Source organism: Pinus tabuliformis, chromosome J, assembly GCF_031772625.1.
Source record: "Pinus tabuliformis cultivar Carrire ecotype Pingquan chromosome J, CPIR1, whole genome shotgun sequence".
NCBI lineage: Eukaryota > Viridiplantae > Streptophyta > Pinopsida > Pinales > Pinaceae > Pinus > Pinus tabuliformis.
This window is the reverse complement of record NC_142295.1, coordinates 619,562,179-619,574,622: the sequence shown is the minus strand read 5'-3', so window position 1 is coordinate 619,574,622 and position 12,444 is coordinate 619,562,179.

Sequence of the window (12,444 nt, the reverse complement as noted above, 5' to 3'; positions counted from 1 at the left end):
GTTGGTCCTTTTTCCAAATGGGTATTGATTTTATTACATGTAACCATCACTCGGCCGGGGGGCATGCGTATATCATCCATGCGGTAGATTATTTTACCAAGTGGGCCGAGGCGATGCCTACATTTGAGGCAGACAGCAAGACAGCTGCAATTTTCGTGTTCAATCATATAATTTCTAGGTTTGGTGTCCCACAAGTGATAATCACTGATCATGGGCATCATTTTCGAAACGTCATGATGACCGAACTTACAGGTCAGTTTGGGTTGCGTCACGATAGTTCAACCCCTTATTATCCACAAGCTAATGGTCTGGTTGAATCCATCAACAAAGTTTTAGTCATCATGATCCGACGAATCATTGGGATTCATCGGTCGAATTGGCATAACACGCTATTTTCAGCGATTTGGGCGTATCGTACCTCAGTAAAAACATCAACAGGGTTCACTCCTTTCCAACTAGTTTATGGTCTGGAAGCTGCGTTACCCATTGAATGCGAAATCTCGTCATTGCAAATGGCCATTGAGTTACTTCCAGCCACTTCCGAAGAGGAAAAGTGTTTGTTATACTTGGCTCAATTAGATGAGAATCGACGTGATGCTGCATTAGCGATCGAGACTCACGCAAAACGTATGAAAGCTCAGTATGATCGAAATGTGACCCCTCGAAATTTTTCAGAAGGAGATCTAGTCTTAGTTTACGATCAAGCTAATGATAAATTAGGCACTAGAAAATTCATTCCTATGTGGCATGGTCCCTATGTTGTCAAGCGAAAGCTAGCAAAAGGGGCCTATGAATTGGTAGACTTGACGGGGACTCTTTAGGTAAACCCAAAAATGGTCTTTACCTGAAGAGGTATTATGCTTAAAGAATGGGTATGGAGATTTTTTAGTTAGGATAGTTTTTCTTTCTAGCTGGTGTGTTTTAGTTTAAATAGTTTGCTTAGCTTAGAGAGTGTTTTTTTCGTCATTATTCCTGCTTATCTTGGTTTTACTCTTGATATTGCAGATGTCGATGCCTCTCCAAACATACATTGGTTTCGCTGATGGTGCTTGTCGTAATACACGGAACATTTCTTCCGCAGCTTGGGTTATCTATTCGCCCTCTGACGAGTTTGTATTTGTTAGCGCTTGGAATTTCACCTCAAGCTGAAAAAGGTAAACTCCAAGGCAACATCAAACCACTTAGCCTCGTAGCTAGCCCTACGGGGCAGGAGAGGGCTCTCTCCGATTTATCTCAGTAAAGATCTTCAATGGGCGAGATAACCAATAGGGAAACACTGATTTTAGGCTAGTAAACTGATCAAGAGGTTTGATTTGGGATTTTTAGGTTTTTGGTGGAAAATTGGGGAATGGCAATTTCGGGTGCGGGGATTGGACATAGTTTCCGCAGGGGGTTCTTTGGGGCGAGGTAGGAGACAGTATTGATGCCTTTGATAGAGGTGGATGGATGAGAATGACCGGTGAGGAGTTAAGGAGAGCAAGCAATAACCTTGAATTCCCCTTAAACAGTTGAAAACATTGATATTAAGCAAACTTAAAAGCAGAGCATGACAGACATGAATTCTACTTTAACACTTCATTTGCCTAATTTGCAGAAGGAAAAGTAAGGAAATGATTCACATAACACACTTACAAGTACAAATAGAAACACACCATCAATACATGTGACCACAAGAATCCCAAAAAGGACTGCAAAACCCTGGTCTTCCTTTGCCAAAAATTGCAGAGATACAGTGAGTAATACAATAAGAGCTTCTCCCTCAAGAGTCCAACCCTCCAACCTCTGAAAATGACTAAGAAAATACATTATATAGGCAAGATAACACCTTTCCTTGCCTCTAGGGGTCGAGCTCATCCTTCTAGGAGCTGTTTCAACCAATTCTAAACTGAGCACTAAAATCTAGGCAGTCAAAACAACTTGCCTCTATAACCTAGGAAACCAATTCATTCATTAAATTTTTACTATTTTATGAATGAATCTTCTAGAATAGGTAAATAAGTGTCATGTCAACATGAAAATACATAAATTACATCAAAGAGGGTGAAAAATCCCATCACAAGTCAAAACTGGTCAAAGTTGGGCGAATCCCTGAGCTATAGATTGAATTCCTGTGCAAACTGCATGATGGGTCGCGCGCCTTTGGAGGAACTTCTGAGGTACTTCCAGGTGTCCAAATGAGGAAAACATGAGCTTGTTGGAAAGGTATGGATGTCTACTTTCCAACCCAAGTGGAATTTCTGAATTTGGTTGTCATTTGCCTCTCCAAAATTGCAATCTCCCAAGACTGCTTCCTGTATGTCAAAAATGTGGCAGAAAGCCATTTTTTGCTTGTTTTTTGACTTTCTGGAGGCCCAAAACTTGGTGAAATTGCTTGGTAATGGCTGAGCAAGTGTAACTTTCCATGAAAAATCCAGAAATTCTGAGTTTTTCCAAAATGGAGTTGCCAAATGAAAGGGTCGCGCGCGGTGCGCGACCCATTGGTGGAGAAAACCTGTGTTTGGCACAAAAAATTCACAATTGACAAAATTTTCTCCAAATTTCTTGAAATTTGGGCTGGGAGTCCCCAATAAAGTACCATGTTCATTCAAAGAGGCTTTGGCCAAAATTTGGAGTGGATCGGGCCTTTTCCGTCGTTTTAGTGCCTTGGCCAACCTCCTTGGATCTGGCGATTGCAATTTTGACATTTCTCTAAAACATGACACCTGTGAAAAAAGTGAAGGAGGTTTTTCTTATTTGGCATGTTATGGACAAAAACCTCTCTCATTTTTCCAAAATTCATCTTTTATTGCTCTGGAACATCATTTGAGTGCGACTTGTCACGATGTGTGAAACAAGGAATTTTGTCGAAATGGAGCGAAATGAAGGGGATAGGGAGCTTCTAAATTCTTGAGGAAATTTTTGGGAGTAGGGAGGGATGTTAGGAAGCAGGAGAAAGTGGAATCTCAGAGATTGAGTGAGGGGAAGGGGTCAAAAAGGGAAAAACACAGGCCAAACCTAGAAAATTGCCAGGTTGTAGCTAGAAACTAGGGTTTGTGCAAAAATGAGGAATTTGGGGGATCTCAGTGATGGGAAGCATTTGATAAGGTACATAAAGGATAGGGGAAGGTGTATGAACATCTGGATACAAGTTTTGCCAATGATTTGACTGTCCACGAGAAATCGCCTTTCAAAACCCTAGGAGAGGGAAACGACCTTGCCTAGGTGCAACTGAAGCATGAACAAGGTGTAAAAAGACTCATTAGAACTTGACATGATGATGACAACCCTATGAATGATGATAAACTCAGCTGAATGGTGACATGGACCGACATTTGGACAACTTTAGAAGGAGTGAAAGCAAACCCTAGACCTAATGCCTAGTGACCAAATTTTGCTTGAAAACTCTTTGAAATGACAAAATTTAACTTGGAAACTCTGAGACCACTTTGTAAGAGCATATTTGATCAATGGAGGAAGGCTGGAAAGACTGACACTAACAGTATTTATGAATGGGGTAAGCCTCGGTCAAACAACGAACAACATTGCCGAGTATAGTGCAATGATTGAGTTATTATCTGAATCTATTTCATTTGGGATTCGGATTTTGATAGTGAGGTTAGATTCTGAACTCGTTGTATTACAGCTTAATAGAGTGTATGCCATTAGAAATCCAGTGTTATTGAAATTATTTTTGAGAGTGCGTCTCTTGGAACGTGAATTTGATTATATTGATTATCAGCATATTCCAAGATCTTTAAATACATTAGCAGATGCAATTGCTTCTCGAATGTTAAGTAGACATTTGCAATAATCATACATGTAAATTTAAAACCATTCCATAACATGATTTACAAGATAAGCTTGTAATAGTGATATACATATATAGGAGTGTGTCAAAAAATACATCGTCCTCGATTATAGGTTGAAAAACACCTTATGATCGGCAAAAATGATAAGTACAAAAAACAAAAATGTCATATGTGCCCACAATAGGCGATCATCCTATCACTGGTGATGATCTCGATAAGAAACCACTGCACGGGCCACCTTGCAAAGGAACCTCCTAAAAGGTCCTGGGACCCCAATCACATAGCGCTGAAGTCGACGAGGAATGTCATCTATAGTGATCTCCGGAATATCTCTTGTCAAGCACTCGAGATGACCCTCCAACTCGGCCAAAACCTCTGCTGATTCGTCCTGTGGGGCTGGCACGGCTGCAACTGGTTGTTTCCTCTCGTAAGGCCGGAGAGCGGCTGGTCAATGTGGACCCACATCTGCATTTGAAACTTTTACTATCAGTTTTGGGATGATGGAAAAATATTAAAAAAAAATAAAATAGGAAAAATGTTGAAAATAATTTTACCTGAGTCATCCCACTGCTCTCCTGGTGGAAGAGCCATGTCTCGGTCACCACGAAAATCTACCCCAGCGTAAGGGAAGTCCTGAATAGAAAAAACCTGGTTTTCCAACCATTGGAAATACTCAGGTTTGAATCAAACAACCTTTGTCCCCTCGTTCGGATGACGGACCATAACTGCGACCCATCGCATCAGTTTGGGCTCTCGAGGAAGCACAGCTCCAACAGTGAGGTGCTGCGGAATCAACATGGGAACCCTCTCCAGACCAAAGCTCACAACCAAAGCCCCATAACCAAAGGTCTTTAGTTGTCCGTTCTTGGCTCTGGTCAATTGGCCTTTCACATTGGCCAACACAGCATCGCACCAGTTGAAGATGGTGCCTCGAAAGCAGTCAACTGCCATACGCATCTGGGATCCGATGGAAACATGTAATGCGACACTCCCTCAAAGTCTGGTGACAGTAAACGCGATCACCATGAGTACAGGAAGGGATATGGTTTTTATGTCTATCCCTTTGTCTCTAGCCTGGTTGTTGCAGAACTCTAGCCAGAGGCTATCAACAGACTGGCCACATGGCCTAGCCCCGAATAAAGTCAAGTCTTCGCCTCTCTTAGGCAAACCAGTCAAGAAATATATATATGTCAGCTCGATTTCGAGCTGGTGGCCACCAATGAAGAAGCACTAGTCCTGTATGCTCCATCTGTCAACCAACCACTGTAAGAAATCCACCTGGGCCCTCATGCCAGGTATGGCCCAGAATTTGAACAAGCCGCATGCCTTCAAAGCATCAATCGAAGGTTGGTGATTCTATGTGGCAGTATCCACGTCCTCATGCTCTCGTTCACGCCAATCTAGCACGATGTACTCTCTGCATCAAGTTAAAAGACAAATTAGAATGCTAGAAATTAATTTGTTTGGGTCAATTTTGAGAATTTTTGGGTTAAAAACCCTTGTGGCGGGGAACGCACCCTCCGGGTTAGACACAATGCGTGGGTCCGCACCTTACCTACATGGAAGGTGCGGACCCCTGACTTTTTCCCAAAGGAGAAAAAGTCGGGGTCTGCGGACTGGCATTGGTACACCTACGGGCCCGCGCGCGCGGGTTTTAAGCCTAAAAACCCTCCAAAAAATTAAATGAAAGCCTAAAACAAGAAATGAAACAATTAAAAATGAAGAGTAGGATGATGTGGATTACCTGGAGAAGACGACGTTTGATTCCGACGGTTGGATTTTCCGCAATCTTCACGGGAAGTTTTCTGAACAAAAGCACTATTTTCTCACCCAAAACTCAAACGGTAAAAATGAATTGACGAAATCCCTTTTTATAAGTTTTTTGAGTAAATAAATTGAAAATTTGTTTATGTTTCACTTTGGAAAGGTATTTTTGCAACATTTTTATCCATTTCAAACAGGTATGAGTAATGTTTGCATTTTTGTTCAGGATAACGGATTATTCAAGCGAAATCTATTATTTTCGATGAAAAAACATTTAGAGTCACCTTTAAGCTCTTTTCTGACTCCTGAAATATGAAAACGTTGTCGAGTTTTTTCTTTTAAACTCGTTAAAACGGAACTAAAAGACGGTCCACTTACAGCTCTTTTCTGACCGTAAAAACATGAAAAGATTGCCGGATTTTTGTCGTTTCAAATTCGATATTGGTTATAAAACGACGTGTCATTGATCGCTTTTTTACTTTTTCATATCAAGGGCACTAATTACGAAAGGTACTCCTTGGTTGTAAAGATCAAGTGGTTCTCTCAAGTATTATTTTATACTTTTTCGGGCTTGAGAGACACAAACTTACGAAAAAGGCCAACCCTAGAGTCTTCTTAAGTTTTTTCAGACTCTCTAAAATTGAAAAACGCCGAGTTTCTCCTATACTGGACTCGTTAAAATTTCACAGTAAAGGACCTGTTCAATTACAAACAGGAACGAACCACTCCTTCTTAGGGTTATAATTTAAACTAAGTTGGACTCATCCGAAGAATGAGCTTATAATCAAGCAAATGTTATCCTCCTCAAGCTTATTAAAAATAAAGAGGTACTTGCCAGAAATGGTGGGGGAAAAGAGAGAAAAATGAGTTTGTTTGTCATACTTTGTAACCACTCTTGAACACGACACTTTTATTTACCTGGGTTGGGAAATCCTTTGCCTAACAGTTGATCAAACCACATTGAAAGTCTTCAGCCGGTTTCTGGGTATTAACTTTGGGTCAATTGTCACCAAGCCATCTGTCGTGTCGTTATGTGTTCAAGAGGTCACTGCCAATAAGCCACTCATCTGCAAAATATTTGTCATCCATCTTGACCATCCCTGAGTTAGTCCTTGCAACTAAATTTCTTCAACTTGATCTATGATTTCGTGTTGTGGGCTTGCCTGGGACGGATCGCTTTCTATCGACTTCAGCTCATTATCTAGAAAGATGATCTAGAAATCGTCAGTACCTTGGGATCTGCATGCCTCAATGGCAGGTTTCTCGCCTTTGACGACAGGTTACATCATTAACCTTCGATCAAAGGATTCCGTGACATGTTCGACATCAACACATTTATTCACATCTCATGGATTGTACTGGGTACTTTGAGAGCCATTGACATCACTGGTGGTTTCTCTCACACTTGTTAACAGTTTACATCATTGACTGGTAATCAAGTGGTTTCTACCATGTTCGACTTCAACACATTCATTCGCATGGATAGAATCGTACTATTCGGGGAAGTAGAAATGAAGACCCTGGATCTAGTTTCCACAATCCAGGCTGCAAGGAATTTTGTATTCATTATATAATGGACTATTCATAAACAGATGGCTGCGCCCATACTGTGTCCACATAAGTCTATACTTGTGATGTATTACAAGATCAGTCTTGTATCATAGCAGTAGTTAGTTTTCTAAGTCAGTTTTGATCTAAGTATGGGAATGCCTACCTCAGCGATGATATGATCTCATATATATATCTTGCATTGAATGTTTTTACAGGTTCCAACCGAGCTCTCCATAAGATGATCCACGAAATGATAAATTACTTCACTCTTCCTAAATGATAAATGAAATCCTCATCTACTACAGACTTTGCACTTTAGGGGGCAATCTGTTACACAAAAATATCGTCACCATGATTATTTGCAGTCAGTATGGGTGTATCATCACTTGTACTTTCCTCCTAAGCAAGTCTCAAACCTCAGCTCTTCAAGTCAAGCTTTGAAAATAAGAGAAAGACATTGAAAATCAATGAAACTCTGGTTCCACACTTTCTCTCATTGTTACCTGGGGTCCCGCACCTTCTGTTTACAAAAACTGCGGACCTGCCCGCTCTGTCCCTAAAGGTGTGGGTGCGGACCCCTGTGAAAGTAAAAAAGGCACAAGTTTATTCTAAAAAACTCACTTTGGGTAAATTCTAGATGATTCTAGAAGAATTTGACATGGATTGGCCGCTCTTAGGTGGTTCATGCATCCCAAAAGAGAAGGAGCTAATCCCTTGATGAGAGGAGCTATCCCATTGAAGGAGGGCTTTATCCCTTTGAAGGAGGACATAGTAACTTCCCTCCATTGCATTATAAATTCAGGCATTGGGCTAGTTGCTAGGGAGGTTAGAAGCTGAACATTTTTTAGGGTAAATGCTGGTGAAATTAAGACTTCCTAGTTGAGCTTAAGAGGAGAGATCACATACCTTTTTGGCTTCATTAGGAAGAGAGTGAAACTTGTCAAAGTAGAAGAGACTTCTTGCTAGACCCTGGGAGGAGCTTGTACAGTGTCAAGCCACAAGTTGTAAAGTTCTTCTTGATTTGAATTAATACAAGCAAACTCATTTTTCTCAACAAATTGTCTCATGTCATTTTTTTCATGAAATCCTTGACTTTCATGTTAAATATGTTTTATGATATTGGCTTTTCAGGTGCTATTTAATTTGTTTGCTTGTTTGTGTTTGCAGATTCGCGACAAAGGATCTCATTTGGATCGAAGGAGCAAAGGCTTCCACAAACTTGCATTGGACCTAAGGTAGGCCTAAAACACTTGTTTGCCTTTGTTTATAAAAGCATATTTAGAGAAAGATAGTGTGTGATTGGTTTGCTTGTCATTAGGTCTTCTTTAGATTCTAGGAAGGTCTATCTTGTCCGCAAGATCGACTTATTCCGTGTGACACATTGCTGCACACATGGCTTGATACCTTGCTTCCGCTGAGGACAAGGAAACTGTGTTCTGCTTCTTGCTGCTCCATGTGATCACCCCAGATCGAAGACTAAATGCATAACCTATTATAGATCTGTGATCATCTACATTTCATACCCAATTTGAATCTGCAAATCCTGCCAATCTAACATCAGAAGAGTCAGTGTAAATAATACTGTAATCTACATTACCTTGTAGATACCTCAAAACACTCTTCGCTGCATTCCAGTGGCTTTCAAGTGGCTTTGACATAAATTAGCTTAGCACACTAACTGCATAAGCCAAATCAGATCTAGTGGTGGTTAGGTAGATTAGAATCCCAACCAGCTGTCTGTAAAGTGTTGCATCTGCCGTTTTTGAGCCATCCTCACACTGCAATTTGATGTTCTGCTGCAATGGTACCGGTGCAAGCTTACACTGATCCATTCTAAACTTTTCTAATAGGCCTTTGACATACTTTTCTTGGGATAGAAATGTTTGACCTAAATCTCTCTAGATTTCAAGACCTAAACAGTGTCTGAGTTCACCAAGGTGCTTCATCTCAAACATCTGTGACATCTGTTGCTTGATTTCATCAATTAGATATGTAGCATCACCTGCAATTATCAAATCATCTACATATAATGAAATTAACACTATGCACCCTTATTCATCTTTCATGGTGTAAATATTAGGGTCATTCTTACTTCTATTGTAGCTAGCTTGTAGAAAACATGAATCAATTTTCTCATACCACGACCTGGGAGCTTGTTTTAGTCCATAAAGTTCTTTCTTCAATCTACAAACTAAATGTTCTTTTCCTTTCTGGACAAACCCTTCTAGTTTCTCTAGATAAACCTCTTCTTTTAGTTCTCCATTCAAAAATGTAGAGTTTACATTTAGTTGGTGCATCATCCAATGTTTGTTAGTAGCTAAAGTTATTAACATTCTGATAGTGTTCAATTTAGCTACAGTGGTGAAGGTTTCTTCATAGTCTATCCCTTCTTTTTGTGTGTACCCCTTTGCTACCAACCTAGCTTTCAGTTTTTCTATAGTTCCATTTGCATTAATTTTTAGTTTATATAACCATTTACAAACTATGGTCTATTTTCCTCTAGGAACAACCAATTCCCAAGTGTTATTTCTGATTATTGAATCATATTCCTGTTCCATGGTTGTTTTCCATTCACTACTTTCATTTTCTTCTTTATAACTAGACGGTTCAACCACATTCATCATACTAGTTATAAAAGCATTTTCCCTATATCTTGCAGGAATTTGAGCTTTCCTACCTGATCTCTTGAGTTGTGGGGTGGTGGTTACAAACCTTATTTGATCATCATTTACTTTTTCCTGCTACTGCTGCTTCTGTTGCTGTTGTTGTTGCTGCTGTTGTTGCTATTCATCCTCTGCCTTTGTCTGCTGCTGACCCTGATTGTTTCCTGCTTCTTCTTCCACAAAGTACGGAATGTCGCATTCCTCATAGTGCTCATCAGGTTCTTCATGATCCTGCTCATGGAATTTAACATCTCTACTGACAAAGATCTTGTGAGTAGAGGGATTAAATAATCTGTATGCTTTATATGATGAACAATACCCTATAAAAGTACATTTGATGGCTTTTGAGTCTAATATTCTTCTATCTTCCTTTGGTATGTGGGAAAATGCTTTACATCCAAATATTCTTAAGTGTTTTACTACAGGCTTATATCCATATAATGCTTCAAAATGAGTTTTAGACTCAAGACTTTTTCTGGGACTCCTATTTTTCAAATAAACCGCAGTATTCACTACTTCAGCCCAAAAACCATTCGAAATATTCTTACCTTTCAACATACTTCTAGCACATTCCACTAGAGTTATGTTCTTCCTTTTTGTTGTTCCATTCTTCTATGGAGTATGGGGTACTGTGAACTGTTGCAAAATTCCATTATTTTTACAATACCTGATAAGCTCATCCTTCCTGTATTCTCCCCTTGATTAGAACAAAGAATTTTTATCTGTTTCCCTGTTTGTCTTTCAATCATATTTTTAAATTGCTTAAAGTATTCAAATGTATGGCTCTTCTTAATTAAGAAATACACCCAAGAAAATTTTGTACAGTCATCAATAAACAGTATAAAATATAGTGCACCTCCTAATGATTTTGTCTGCATGGTTCCACAAAGGTCTATGTGTGTTACACCGTAATTTTCCACTGTCTTCATCCCAGTCCCTCTACTGTGTCATGTGTCAAATAAACATGTTCATATCTTCCCACCAATAGAAGAAGATTAATAAAATGCTCTCTAATGTTGCCAATTGACCCTCATTTCCTAAGTTTTCTGCCGCGTCACGAGAGTACACTTAATATACGTAATGAACCTCTGTCATAAATGGTCCCATCGCGACATCGTTGCAGGAGTACACATGTTTCCACGACGGTCAGATTTCAAGCCCCGGCACGAGGCTATTAACTATCTATAGCGACGATCAGTGTGCATACATTGCTTCCTAGCAATGTCATCGTTGAGACTTAGTTCACGACCAGCGACAATCCAGATTGGGCGAATTTGTTCCAATAGTCGGCCTTCTGGATGTCTCCAGACCTAGTTGTTGGGTCAATTTGGGTCACCCTTCCCCCTCTGGGGTGGTAGTTCCATCTTTTGTGCTGCCTTCCTTGAGGATAAGCTCCCTCTCCCTCATTTCATGGAGAATCTTTCTCCTATAAAATCACTCACCATTGCTATGACCTGCTAGTTCTTTTGGTTGTACAGTGCTGTTGTTTCTTTTGAGTTTGGTAGATAGCTTTGGTGTGAGTGTGACAAGTGTGGGATTGCTAAATAGTTTGCAAGAGGTTGTGGAGTGCCCTTAACCTTGTATTAAATCTTGTGAGTGAGAGAGAGATATTTTTGTTTGGGAGACCCATCTTTGAGAGTGAATGCTTGAGGAAACATGATGGCTAGACCCCCCGAGAAGGCTTGCGACATCAAGACTTGGTTGTAAGCTTTGCTCTTGATTTATCATTAATACAATCAATGATGATTTCCTATGTCTTGTATGTAATTACTTGATAGCTCATGATTTCTTGACTTTATGAGTAAATAGATCATTGTTGTTCTCGGTTACATGCTCCGTTGTTTTTCTTGTGGTGTTTCAGGTTGGTTGCTCATTAAGGAGAAGGGAATGGAAGCTGGAGCAGCGCAACAGAACTTTAGCAACCACCGGTTTGAGGTAGGCCTCCAACGATGACTATTTAAGGGAATTATTTGTTGTTTTGTCCTTGCTATGACTAGACCCACTCTAGGGCTAGAGGGGTTGCCTCTGTCCGCAGAGGGAACACTTTCCTACTTCACAAGTTGGCAATTCCACTGGGGAGCCTTCGTATGTTTTTTCTATTACTTGCTCTTGTTTGGTTTTGATTTAGTGTCTCTTGAATTTTGGGGTTAAGCTATCAATCTTTTGGGTTGCCTAGGTCAATCTGGGAATTCCCTTTATTATCTGTGGCATAGACTAGTTTTTGTTTGGGAATATTTTGTTCATCTTTCATTGTTTTTAAGATTGTCACTGAAAAAATCTCAATAGTCACGCCGACGTCGCCCTGTCTCTATTTTAAAGTTATGTGCGTCGCTAAATCATGTTGTATAGTCACGACAATTCCTGAAATCGGGCCATCACGGAAGAGACGTGTACTCTCGCGATGACATCGCTCTGTTGCTGCGGCTAGTGGTTGATCGTCCCTAGTTGTTGGCGTTATGCCCCCGACGATTCCTGTAGAGTTGTTTTTCAATTCTACCTCCTGAATTCACCTGTCTAATTGATCCCTTGTTATATTTTTCTTGCCCATTAGTTTGTTTTTAATTAATTCTGGTTAAGATACTCTCTCTTTGGTCTCATTGAGTGGATCTTGCATTTTTGGCTTTGTGACCTAGTTTTCTCAAATTTTTGAACTACATAGCTTGGTTGCTTGTTTGCCC